The following is a 14,868-nucleotide window of genomic DNA, read 5'->3' as shown; positions in this document are numbered from 1 at the left end:
CTTATTTTGCCCATATCTCCTTAAATATGCGTCCTAGAGCGAAAAGGACTTTAATTCGTGACCACCCCCAAAAAATTGAAAAATCCACCCAAAACCTAAAAAAATTGAAATTTTTATATGAAAAACTTCTTTTGCCCATATCTCCTTAAATATGCGTCCTAGAGCGAAAAGGACTTTAATTCGTGACCACCCCAAAAAAATTGAAAAATCAACCCAAAACATAAAATATTGAAATTTTTATATGAAAAACTTCTTTTGCCCATATCTCCTAAACTAAGCGTCCTTGAGCGAAAAGGGCTTTAATTCGTGACCACCCCCAAAAAATTGAAAAATTCACCCAAAACCTAAAAAAATTAAATTTTTATATGAAAAACTTCTTTTGCCCATATCTCCTTAAATATGCGCCCTAGACCGAAAAGGACTTTAATTCGTGACCACCCCAAAAAATTGAAAAATCCACCCAAAACCTAAAAAAATTGAAATTTTTATATGAAAAATTTCTTTTGCCCATATCTCCTTAAATATGCGTCCTAGAGCGAAAAGGACTTTAATTCGTGATATCTCCTTAAATATGCGTCCTAGAGCGAAAAGGACTTTAATTCGTGACCACCCCAAAAAATTGAAAAATCCACCCAAAACCTAAAAAAATTGAAATTTTTGTATGAAAAACTTCTTTTTCCCATATCTCCTTAAATATGCGTCCTAGAGCGAAAAGGACTTTAATTCGTGACCACCCCCAAAAAATTGAAAAATTCACACAAAACCTAAAAAAATTGAAATTTTTATATGAAAAACTTCTTTTGCCCATATCTCTTTAAATATGCGTCCTAGAGCGAAAAGGACTTTAATTCGTGACCACCCCCAAAAAATTGAAAAATCCACCCAAAACCTAAAAAAATTGAAATTTTTATACGAAAAACTTCTTTTGCCCATATCTCCTAAGCTAAGCGTCCTAGAGCGAAAAGGACTTTAATTCGTGACCACCCCCAAAAAATTGAAAAATCCACCCAAAACCTAAAAAAATTTAAATTTTTATATGAAAAACTTCTTTTGCCCATATCTCCTTAAATATGCGTCCTAGAGCGAAAAGGACTTTAATTCGTGACCACCCCCAAAAAATTGAAAAATCCACCAAAAACGTAAAAAAATTGAAATTTTTATATGAAAAACTTCTTTTGCCCATATCTCCTTAAATATGCGTCCTAGAGCGAAAAGGACTTTAATTCGTGACCACCCCCAAAAAATTGAAAAATCCACCCAAAACCTAAAAAAATTGAAAATTTTATATGAAAAACTTCTTTTGCCCATATCTCCTTAAATATGCGTCCTAGAGCGAAAAGGACTTTAATTCGTGACCACCCCCAAAAAATTGAAAAATTCAACCAAAACCTAAAAAAATTGAAATTTTTATATGAAAAACTTCTTTTGCCCATATCTCCTTAAATACGCGTCCTAGAGCGAAAAGGACTTTAATTCGTGACCACCCCCAAAAAATTGAAAAATTCACCCAAAACCTAAAAAAATTGAAATTTTTATATGAAAAACTTCTTTTGCCCATATCTCCTTAAATATGCGTCCTACAGCGAAAAGGACTTTAATTTGTGACCACCCCCAAAAAATTGAAAAATTCACCCAAAACCTAAAAAAATTGAAATTTTTATATGAAAAACTTCTTTTGCCCATATCTCCTAAACTAAGCGCCCTAGAGCGAAAAGGACTTTAGTTCGTGACCACCCCCAAAAAATTGAAAAATTCACCCAAAACCTAAAAAAATTGAAATTTTTATATGAAAAACTTCTTTTGCCCATATCTCCTTAAATATGCGTCCTAGACCGAAAAGGACTTTAATTCGTGACCACCCCAAAAAATTGAAAAATCCACCCAAAACCTAAAAAAATTGAAATTTTTATATGAAAAACTCCTTTTGCCCATATCTCCTTAAATATGCGTCCTAGAGCGAAAAGGACTTTAATTCGTGATATCTCCTTAAATATGCGTCCTAGAGCGAAAAGGACTTTAATTCGTGACCACCCCCAAAAAATTGGAAAATTCACCCAAAACCTAAAAAATGAAATTTTTATATGAAAAACTTCTTTTGCCCATATCTCCTAAACTAAGCGTCCTAGAGCGAAAAGGACTTTAATTCGTGACCACCCCCAAAAAATTGAAAAATTCACCCAAAACCTAAAAAAATTGAAATTTTTATATGAAAAACTTCTTTTGCCCATATCTCCTTAAATATGCGTCCTAGAGCGAAAAGGACTTTAATTCGTGACCACCCCCAAAAAATTGAAAAATTCACCCAAAACCTAAAAAAAATGAAATTTTTATATGAAAAACTTCTTTTGCCCATATCTCCTAAACTAAGCGTCCTAGAGCGAAAAGGACTTTAATTCGTGACCACCCCCAAAAAATTGAAAAATTCACCCAAAACCTAAAAAAATTGAAATTTTTATATGAAAAACTTCTTTTGCCCATATCTCCTTAAATATGCGGCCTAGAGCGAAAAGGACTTTAATTCGTTACCACCCCCGAAAAATTGAAAAATCCACCCAAAACCTAAAAAAATTGAAATTTTTATATGAAAAACTTCTTTTGCCCATATCTCCTTAAATATGCGTCCTAGAGCGAAAAGGACTTTAATTCGTGACCACCCCCAAAAAATTGAAAAATCCACCCAAAACCTAAAAAAATTGAAATTTTTATATGAAAAACTTCTTTTGCCCATATCTCCTTAAATATGCGTCCTAGAGCGAAAAGGACTTTAATTCGTTACCACCCCCGAAAAATTGAAAAATCCACCCAAAACCTAAAAAAATTGAAATTTTTATATGAAAAACTTCTTTTGCCCATATCTCCTTAAATATGCGTCCTAGAGCGAAAAGGACTTTAATTCGTGACCACCCCCAAAAAATTGAAAAATTCGCCCAAAACCTAAAAAAATTGAAAATTTTATATGAAAAACTTCTTTTGCCCATATCTCCTTAAATATGCGTCCTAGAGCGAAAAGGACTTTAATTTGTGACCACCCCCAAAAAATTGAAAAATTAACCCAAAACCTAAAAAAATTGAAATGTTTATATGAAAAACTTATTTTGCCCATATCTCCTAAAATATGCGTCCTAGAGCGAAAAGGACTTTAATTCGTGACCACCCCCAAAAAATTGAAAAATTCACCCAAAACTTAAAAAAATTGAAATTTTTACATGAAAAACTTCTTTTGTCCATATCTCCTTAAATATGCGTCCTAGAGCGAAAAGGACTTTAATTCGTGACCACCCCCAAAAAATTGAAAAATTCACCCAAAACTTAAAAAAATTGAAATGTTTATATGAAAAACTTATTTTGCCCATATCTCCTAAAATATGCGTCCTAGAGCGAAAAGGACTTTAATTCGTGACCACCTCCAAAAAATTGAAATATCCACCCAAAACCTAAAAAAATTGAAATTTTTATATGAAAAACTTCTTTTGCCCATATCTCCTTAAATATGCGTCCTAGAGCGAAAAGGACTTTAATTCGTGACCACCCCAAAAAAATTGAAAAATCAACCCAAAACATAAAAAATTGAAATTTTTATATGAAAAACTTCTTTTGCCCATATCTCCTTAAATATGCGTCCTAGAGCGAAAAGGACTTTAATTCGTGACCACCCCCAAAAAATTGAAAAATTCACCCAAAACCTAAAAAAATGAAATTTTTATATGAAAAACTTCTTTTGCCCATATCTCCTAAACTAAACGTCCTAGAGCGAAAAGGACTTTAATTCGTGACCACCCCCAAAAAATTGAAAAATTCACCCAAAACCTAAAAAAATTGAAATTTTTATATGAAAAACTTCTTTCGCCCATATCTCCTTAAATATGCGTCCTAGAGCGAAAAGGACTTTAATTCGTGACCACCCCCAAAAAATTGAAAAATCCACCCAAAACCTAAAAAAATTGAAAATTTTATATGAAAAACTTCTTTTGCCCATATCTCCTTAAATATGCGGCCTAGAGCGAAAAGGACTTTAATTCGTGACCACCCCCAAAAAATTGAAAAATTCACCCAAAACCTAAAAAAATGGAAATTTTTATATGAAAAACTTCTTTTGCCCATATCTCCTTAAATATGCGTCCTAGAGCGAAAAGGACTTTAATTCGTGACCACCCCCAAAAAATTGAAAAATTCACCCAAAACCTAAAAAAATTGAAATTTTTATATGAAAAACTTCTTTTGCCCATATCTCCTTAAATATGCGTCCTAGAGCGAAAAGGACTTTAATTTGTGACCACCCCCAAAAAATTGAAAAATTCACCCAAAACCTAAAAAAATTGAAATTTTTATATGAAAAACTTCTTTTGCCCATATCTCCTTAAATATGCGTCCTAGAGCGAAAAGGACTTTAATTTGTGACCACCCCCAAAAAATTGAAAAATTCATCCGAAACTTAAAAAAATTGAAATTTTTATATGAAAAACTTATTTTGCCCATATCTCCTTAACTATGCGTCCGAGAACGAAAAGGACTTTAATTCGTGACCACCCCCAAAAAATTGAAAAATTCACCCAAAACTTAAAAAAATTGAAATTTTTATATGAAAAACTTATTTTGCCCATATCTCCTTAAATATGCGTCCTAGAGCGAAAAGGACTTTAATTCGTGACCACCCCCAAAAAATTGAAAAATCCACCCAAAACCTAAAAAAATTGAAATTTTTATATGAAAAACTTCTTTTGCCCATATCTCCTTAAATATGCGTCCTAGAGCGAAAAGGACTTTGATTCGTGACCACCTCAAAAAATTGAAAAATCCACCAAAAACCTAAAAAAATTGAAATTTGTATATCTCCTTAAATATGCGTCCTAGAGCGAAAAGGACTTTAATTCGTGACCACCCCCAAAAAATTGAAAAATCCACCCAAAACCTAAAAAAATTGAAATTTTTATATGAAAAACTTCTTTTGCCCATATCTCCTTAAATATGCGTCCTAGAGCGAAAAGGACTTTAATTCGTGACCACCCCCAAAAAATTTAAAAATCCACCCAAAACCTAAAAAAATTGAAATTTTTATATGAAAAACTTCTTTTGCCCATATCTCCTTAAATATGCGTCCTAGAGCGAAAAGGACTTTAATTCGTTACCACCCCCGAAAAATTGAAAAATCCACCCAAAACCTAAAAAAATTGAAATTTTTATATGAAAAACTTCTTTTGCCCATATCTCCTTAAATATGCGTCCTAGAGCGAAAAGGACTTTAATTCGTGACCACCCCCAAAAAATTGAAAAATTCACCCAAAACCTAAAAAAATTGAAATTTTTATATGAACAACTTCTTTTGCCCATATCTCCTTAAATATGCGTCCTAGAGCGAAAAGGACTTTAATTTGTGACCACCCCCAAAAAATTGAAAAATTCACCCAAAACCTAAAAAAATTGAAATTTTTATATGAAAAACTTCTTTTGCCCATATCTCCTAAACTAAGCGTCCTAGAGCGAAAAGGACTTTAATTCGTGACCACCCCCAAAAAATTGAAAAATTCACCCAAAACTTAAAAAAATTGAAATTTTTATATGAAAAACTTCTTTTGCCCATATCTCCTTAAATATGCGTCCTAGAGCGAAAAGGACTTTAATTCGTGACCACACCCAAAAAATTGAAAAATTCACCCAAAACTTAAAAAAATTGAAATTTTTATATGAAAAACTTATTTTGCCCATATCTCCTTAAATATGCGTCCTAGAGCGAAAAGGACTTTAATTCGTGACCACCCCCAAAAAATTGAAAAATCCACCCAAAACCTAAAAAAATTGAAATTTTTATATGAAAAACTTCTTTTGCCCATATCTCCTTAAATATGCGTCCTAGAGCGAAAAGGACTTTAATTCGTGACCACCCCAAAAAAATTGAAAAATCAACCCAAAACATAAAATATTGAAATTTTTATATGAAAAACTTCTTTTGCCCATATCTCCTAAACTAAGCGTCCTTGAGCGAAAAGGGCTTTAATTCGTGACCACCCCCAAAAAATTGAAAAATTCACCCAAAACCTAAAAAAATTGAAATTTTTATATGAAAAACTTCTTTTGCCCATATCTCCTTAAATATGCGTCCTAGAGCGAAAAGGACTTTAATTCGTGATATCTCCTTAAATATGCGCCCTAGACCGAAAAGGACTTTAATTCGTGACCACCCCAAAAAATTGAAAAATCCACCCAAAACCTAAAAAAATTGAAATTTTTATATGAAAAACTTCTTTTGCCCATATCTCCTTAAATATGCGTCCTAGAGCGAAAAGGACTTTAATTCGTGATATCTCCTTAAATATGCGTCCTAGAGCGAAAAGGACTTTAATTCGTGACCACCCCACAAAATTGAAAAATCCACCCAAAACCTAAAAAAATTGAAATTTTTGTATGAAAAACTTCTTTTTCCCATATCTCCTTAAATATGCGTCCTAGAGCGAAAAGGACTTTAATTCGTGACCACCCCCAAAAAATTGAAAAATTCACGCAAAACCTAAAAAAATTGAAATTTTTATATGAAAAACTTCTTTTGCCCATATCTCCTTAAATATGCGTCCTAGAGCGAAAAGGACTTTAATTCGTGACCACCCCCAAAAAATTGCAAAATCCACCCAAAACCAAAAAAAATTGAAATTTTTATACGAAAAACTTCTTTTGCCCATATCTCCTAAGCTAAGCGTCCTAGAGCGAAAAGGACTTTAATTCGTGACCACCCCCAAAAAATTGAAAAATCCACCCAAAACCTAATAAAATTGAAATTTTTATATGAAAAACTTCTTTTGCCCATATCTCCTTAAATATGCGTCCTAGAGCGAAAAGGACTTTAATTCGTGACCACCCCCAAAAAATTGAAAAATCCACCAAAAACGTAAAAACATTGAAATTTTTATATGAAAAACTTCTTTTGCCCATATCTCCTTAAATATGCGTCCTAGAGCGAAAAGGACTTTAATTCGTGACCACCCCCAAAAAATTGAAAAATTCACCCAAAACCTAAAAAAATTGAAATTTTTATATGAAAAACTTCTTTTGCCCATATCTCCTTAAATACGCGTCCTAGAGCGAAAAGGACTTTAATTCGTGACCACCCCCAAAAAAATGAAAAATTCACCCAAAATCTAAAAAAATTGAAATTTTTATATGAAAAACTTCTTTTGCCCATATCTCCTTAAATATGCGTCCTAGAGCGAAAAGGACTTTAATTCGTGACCACCCCCAAAAAATTGAAAAATTCACCCAAAACTTAAAAAAATTGAAATGTTTATATGAAAAACTTATTTTGCCCATATCTCCTAAAATATGCGTCCATATCTCCTAAACTAAGCGTCCTAGAGCGAAAAGGACTTTAATTCGTGACCACCCCCAAAAAATTGAAAAATTCACCCAAAACCTAAAAAAATTGAAATTTTTATATGAAAAACTTCTTTTGCCCATATCTCCTTAAATATGCGTCCTAGACCGAAAAGGACTTTAATTCGTTACCACCCCCGAAAAATTGAAAAATCCACCCAAAACCTAAAAAAATTGAAATTTTTATATGAAAAACTTCTTTTGCCCATATCTCTTTAAATATGCGTCCTAGAGCGAAAAGGACTTTAATTCGTGACCACCCCCAAAAAATTGAAAAATCCACCCAAAACCTAAAAAAATTGAAATTTTTATATGAAAAACTTCTTTTGCCCATATCTCCTTAAATATGCGTCCTAGAGCGAAAAGGACTTTAATTCGTTACCACCCCCGAAAAATTGAAAAATCCACCCAAAACCTAAAAAAATTGAAATTTTTATATGAAAAACTTCTTTTGCCCATATCTCCTTAAATATGCGTCCTAGAGCGAAAAGGACTTTAATTCGTGACAACCCCCAAAAAATTGAAAAATTCGCCCAAAACCTAAAAAAATTGAAATTTTTATATGAAAAACTTCTTTTGCCCATATCTCCTTAAATATGCGTCCTAGAGCGAAAAGGACTTTAATTCGTGACCACCCCCAAAAAATTGAAAAATTAACCCAAAACCTAAAAAAATTGAAATGTTTATATGAAAAACTTATTTTGCCCATATCTCCTAAAATATGCGTCCTAGAGCGAAAAGGACTTTAATTCGTGACCACCCCCAAAAAATTGAAAAATCCACCCAAAACTTAAAAAAATTGAAATTTTTATATGAAAAACTTATTTTGCCCATATCTCCTTAAATATGCGTCCTAGAGCGAAAAGGACTTTAATTCGTGACCACCCCCAAAAAATTGAAAAATTCACCCAAAACTTAAAAAAATTGAAATGTTTATATGAAAAACTTATTTTGCCCATATCTCCTAAAATATGCGTCCTAGAGCGAAAAGGACTTTAATTCGTGACCACCCCCAAAAAATTGAAAAATCCACCCAAAACCTAAAAAAATTGAAATTTTTATATGAAAAACTTCTTTTGCCCATATCTCCTTAAATATGCGTCCTAGAGCGAAAAGGACTTTAATTCGTGACCACCCCAAAAAAATTGAAAAATCAACCCAAAACATAAAAAATTGAAATTTTTATATGAAAAACTTCTTTTGCCCATATCTCCTTAAATATGCGTCCTAGAGCGAAAAGGACTTTAATTCGTGACCACCCCCAAAAAATTGCAAAATCCACCCAAAACCAAAAAAAATTGAAATTTTTATACGAAAAACTTCTTTTGCCCATATCTCCTAAGCTAAGCGTCCTAGAGCGAAAAGGACTTTAATTCGTGACCACCCCCAAAAAATTGAAAAATCCACCCAAAACCTAATAAAATTGAAATTTTTATATGAAAAACTTCTTTTGCCCATATCTCCTTAAATATGCGTCCTAGAGCGAAAAGGACTTTAATTCGTGACCACCCCCAAAAAATTGAAAAATCCACCAAAAACGTAAAAACATTGAAATTTTTATATGAAAAACTTCTTTTGCCCATATCTCCTTAAATATGCGTCCTAGAGCGAAAAGGACTTTAATTCGTGACCACCCCCAAAAAATTGAAAAATTCACCCAAAACCTAAAAAAATTGAAATTTTTATATGAAAAACTTCTTTTGCCCATATCTCCTTAAATACGCGTCCTAGAGCGAAAAGGACTTTAATTCGTGACCACCCCCAAAAAAATGAAAAATTCACCCAAAATCTAAAAAAATTGAAATTTTTATATGAAAAACTTCTTTTGCCCATATCTCCTTAAATATGCGTCCTAGAGCGAAAAGGACTTTAATTCGTGACCACCCCCAAAAAATTGAAAAATTCACCCAAAACTTAAAAAAATTGAAATGTTTATATGAAAAACTTATTTTGCCCATATCTCCTAAAATATGCGTCCATATCTCCTAAACTAAGCGTCCTAGAGCGAAAAGGACTTTAATTCGTGACCACCCCCAAAAAATTGAAAAATTCACCCAAAACCTAAAAAAATTGAAATTTTTATATGAAAAACTTCTTTTGCCCATATCTCCTTAAATATGCGTCCTAGACCGAAAAGGACTTTAATTCGTTACCACCCCCGAAAAATTGAAAAATCCACCCAAAACCTAAAAAAATTGAAATTTTTATATGAAAAACTTCTTTTGCCCATATCTCTTTAAATATGCGTCCTAGAGCGAAAAGGACTTTAATTCGTGACCACCCCCAAAAAATTGAAAAATCCACCCAAAACCTAAAAAAATTGAAATTTTTATATGAAAAACTTCTTTTGCCCATATCTCCTTAAATATGCGTCCTAGAGCGAAAAGGACTTTAATTCGTTACCACCCCCGAAAAATTGAAAAATCCACCCAAAACCTAAAAAAATTGAAATTTTTATATGAAAAACTTCTTTTGCCCATATCTCCTTAAATATGCGTCCTAGAGCGAAAAGGACTTTAATTCGTGACAACCCCCAAAAAATTGAAAAATTCGCCCAAAACCTAAAAAAATTGAAATTTTTATATGAAAAACTTCTTTTGCCCATATCTCCTTAAATATGCGTCCTAGAGCGAAAAGGACTTTAATTTGTGACCACCCCCAAAAAATTGAAAAATTAACCCAAAACCTAAAAAAATTGAAATGTTTATATGAAAAACTTATTTTGCCCATATCTCCTAAAATATGCGTCCTAGAGCGAAAAGGACTTTAATTCGTGACCACCCCCAAAAAATTGAAAAATCCACCCAAAACTTAAAAAAATTGAAATTTTTATATGAAAAACTTATTTTGCCCATATCTCCTTAAATATGCGTCCTAGAGCGAAAAGGACTTTAATTCGTGACCACCCCCAAAAAATTGAAAAATTCACCCAAAACTTAAAAAAATTGAAATGTTTATATGAAAAACTTATTTTGCCCATATCTCCTAAAATATGCGTCCTAGAGCGAAAAGGACTCTAATTCGTGACCACCCCCAAAAAATTGAAAAATCCACCCAAAACCTAAAAAAATTGAAATTTTTATATGAAAAACTTCTTTTGCCCATATCTCCTTAAATATGCGTCCTAGAGCGAAAAGGACTTTAATTCGTGACCACCCCAAAAAAATTGAAAAATCAACCCAAAACATAAAAAATTGAAATTTTTATATGAAAAACTTCTTTTGCCCATATCTCCTTAAATATGCGTCCTAGAGCGAAAAGGACTTTAATTCGTGACCACCCCCAAAAAATTGAAAAATTCACCCAAAACCTAAAAAAATGAAATTTTTATATGAAAAACTTCTTTTGCCCATATCTCCTAAACTAAGCGTCCTAGAGCGAAAAGGACTTTAATTCGTGACCACCCCCAAAAAATTGAAAAATTCACCCAAAACCTAAAAAAATTGAAATTTTTATATGAAAAACTTCTTTCGCCCATATCTCCTTAAATATGCGTCCTAGAGCGAAAAGGACTTTAATTCGTGACCACCCCCAAAAAATTGAAAAATCCACCCAAAACCTAAAAAAATTGAAAATTTTATATGAAAAACTTCTTTTGCCCATATCTCCTTAAATATGCGGCCTAGAGCGAAAAGGACTTTAATTCGTGACCACCCCCAAAAAATTGAAAAATTCACCCAAAACCTAAAAAAATGGAAATTTTTATATGAAAAACTTCTTTTGCCCATATCTCCTTAAATATGCGTCCTAGAGCGAAAAGGACTTTAATTCGTGACCACCCCCAAAAAATTGAAAAATTCACCCAAAACCTAAAAAAATTGAAATTTTTATATGAAAAACTTCTTTTGCCCATATCTCCTTAAATATGCGTCCTAGAGCGAAAAGGACTTTAATTTGTGACCACCCCCAAAAAATTGAAAAATTCACCCAAAACCTAAAAAAATTGAAATTTTTATATGCAAAACTTCTTTTGCCCATATCTCCTTAAATATGCGTCCTAGAGCGAAAAGGACTTTAATTCGTGACCACCCCCAAAAAATTGAAAAATTCACCCAAAACTTAAAAAAATTGAAATGTTTATATGAAAAACTTATTTTGCCCATATCTCCTAAAATATGCGTCCATATCTCCTAAACTAAGCGTCCTAGAGCGAAAAGGACTTTAATTCGTGACCACCCCCAAAAAATTGAAAAATTCACCCAAAACCTAAAAAAATTGAAATTTTTATATGAAAAACTTCTTTTGCCCATATCTCCTTAAATATGCGTCCTAGACCGAAAAGGACTTTAATTCGTTACCACCCCCGAAAAATTGAAAAATCCACCCAAAACCTAAAAAAATTGAAATTTTTATATGAAAAACTTCTTTTGCCCATATCTCCTTAAATATGCGTCCTAGAGCGAAAAGGACTTTAATTCGTGACCACCCCCAAAAAATTGAAAAATCCACCCAAAACCTAAAAAAATTGAAATTTTTATATGAAAAACTTCTTTTGCCCATATCTCCTTAAATATGCGTCCTAGAGCGAAAAGGACTTTAATTCGTTACCACCCCCGAAAAATTGAAAAATCCACCCAAAACCTAAAAAAATTGAAATTTTTATATGAAAAACTTCTTTTGCCCATATCTCCTTAAATATGCGTCCTAGAGCGAAAAGGACTTTAATTCGTGACAACCCCCAAAAAATTGAAAAATTCGCCCAAAACCTAAAAAAATTGAAATTTTTATATGAAAAACTTCTTTTGCCCATATCTCCTTAAATATGCGTCCTAGAGCGAAAAGGACTTTAATTTGTGACCACCCCCAAAAAATTGAAAAATTAACCCAAAACCTAAAAAAATTGAAATGTTTATATGAAAAACTTATTTTGCCCATATCTCCTAAAATATGCGTCCTAGAGCGAAAAGGACTTTAATTCGTGACCACCCCCAAAAAATTGAAAAATCCACCCAAAACTTAAAAAAATTGAAATTTTTATATGAAAAACTTATTTTGCCCATATCTCCTTAAATATGCGTCCTAGAGCGAAAAGGACTTTAATTCGTGACCACCCCCAAAAAATTGAAAAATTCACCCAAAACTTAAAAAAATTGAAATGTTTATATGAAAAACTTATTTTGCCCATATCTCCTAAAATATGCGTCCTAGAGCGAAAAGGACTTTAATTCGTGACCACCCCCAAAAAATTGAAAAATCCACCCAAAACCTAAAAAAATTGAAATTTTTATATGAAAAACTTCTTTTGCCCATATCTCCTTAAATATGCGTCCTAGAGCGAAAAGGACTTTAATTCGTGACCACCCCAAAAAAAATTGAAAAATCAACCCAAAACATAAAAAATTGAAATTTTTATATGAAAAACTTCTTTTGCCCATATCTCCTTAAATATGCGTCCTAGAGCGAAAAGGACTTTAATTCGTGACCACCCCCAAAAAATTGAAAAATTCACCCAAAACCTAAAAAAATGAAATTTTTATATGAAAAACTTCTTTTGCCCATATCTCCTAAACTAAGCGTCCTAGAGCGAAAAGGACTTTAATTCGTGACCACCCCCAAAAAATTGAAAAATCCACCCAAAACCTAAAAAAATTGAAATTTTTATATGAAAAACTTCTTTTGCCCATATCTCCTTAAATATGCGTCCTAGAGCGAAAAGGACTTTAATTCGTTACCACCCCCGAAAAATTGAAAAATCCACCCAAAACCTAAAAAAATTGAAATTTTTATATGAAAAACTTCTTTTGCCCATATCTCCTTAAATATGCGTCCTAGAGCGAAAAGGACTTTAATTCGTGACAACCCCCAAAAAATTGAAAAATTCGCCCAAAACCTAAAAAAATTGAAATTTTTATATGAAAAACTTCTTTTGCCCATATCTCCTTAAATATGCGTCCTAGAGCGAAAAGGACTTTAATTTGTGACCACCCCCAAAAAATTGAAAAATTAACCCAAAACCTAAAAAAATTGAAATGTTTATATGAAAAACTTATTTTGCCCATATCTCCTAAAATATGCGTCCTAGAGCGAAAAGGACTTTAATTCGTGACCACCCCCAAAAAATTGAAAAATCCACCCAAAACTTAAAAAAATTGAAATTTTTATATGAAAAACTTATTTTGCCCATATCTCCTTAAATATGCGTCCTAGAGCGAAAAGGACTTTAATTCGTGACCACCCCCAAAAAATTGAAAAATTCACCCAAAACTTAAAAAAATTGAAATGTTTATATGAAAAACTTATTTTGCCCATATCTCCTAAAATATGCGTCCTAGAGCGAAAAGGACTTTAATTCGTGACCACCCCCAAAAAATTGAAAAATCCACCCAAAACCTAAAAAAATTGAAATTTTTATATGAAAAACTTCTTTTGCCCATATCTCCTTAAATATGCGTCCTAGAGCGAAAAGGACTTTAATTCGTGACCACCCCAAAAAAATTGAAAAATCAACCCAAAACATAAAAAATTGAAATTTTTATATGAAAAACTTCTTTTGCCCATATCTCCTTAAATATGCGTCCTAGAGCGAAAAGGACTTTAATTCGTGACCACCCCCAAAAAATTGAAAAATTCACCCAAAACCTAAAAAAATGTAATTTTTATATGAAAAACTTCTTTTGCCCATATCTCCTAAACTAAGCGTCCTAGAGCGAAAAGGACTTTAATTCGTGACCACCCCCAAAAAATTGAAAAATTCACCCAAAACCTAAAAAAATTGAAATTTTTATATGAAAAACTTCTTTCGCCCATATCTCCTTAAATATGCGTCCTAGAGCGAAAAGGACTTTAATTCGTGACCACCCCCAAAAAATTGAAAAATCCACCCAAAACCTAAAAAAATTGAAAATTTTATATGAAAAACTTCTTTTGCCCATATCTCCTTAAATATGCGGCCTAGAGCGAAAAGGACTTTAATTCGTGACCACCCCCAAAAAATTGAAAAATTCACCCAAAACCTAAAAAAATGGAAATTTTTATATGAAAAACTTCTTTTGCCCATATCTCCTTAAATATGCGTCCTAGAGCGAAAAGGACTTTAATTCGTGACCACCCCCAAAAAATTGAAAAATTCACCCAAAACCTAAAAAAATTGAAATTTTTATATGAAAAACTTCTTTTGCCCATATCTCCTTAAATATGCGTCCTAGAGCGAAAAGGACTTTAATTTGTGACCACCCCCAAAAAATTGAAAAATTCACCCAAAACCTAAAAAAATTGAAATTTTTATATGAAAAACTTCTTTTGCCCATATCTCCTTAAATATGCGTCCTAGAGCGAAAAGGACTTTAATTTGTGACCACCCCCAAAAAATTGAAAAATTCATCCAAAACTTAAAAAAATTGAAATTTTTATATGAAAAACTTATTTTGCCCATATCTCCTTAACTATGCGTCCTAGAACGAAAAGGACTTTAATTCGTGACCACCCCCAAAAAATTGAAAAATTCACCCAAAACTTAAAAAAATTGAAATTTTTATATGAAAAACTTATTTTGCCCATATCTCCTTAAAT

This window comes from Haematobia irritans, chromosome 1 (genome assembly GCF_050003625.1).
Source record: "Haematobia irritans isolate KBUSLIRL chromosome 1, ASM5000362v1, whole genome shotgun sequence".
NCBI classification, from domain to species: domain Eukaryota; kingdom Metazoa; phylum Arthropoda; class Insecta; order Diptera; family Muscidae; genus Haematobia; species Haematobia irritans.
The sequence above is the reverse complement of the archived record's forward strand: the minus strand, read 5'-3'. Positions refer to the sequence as shown.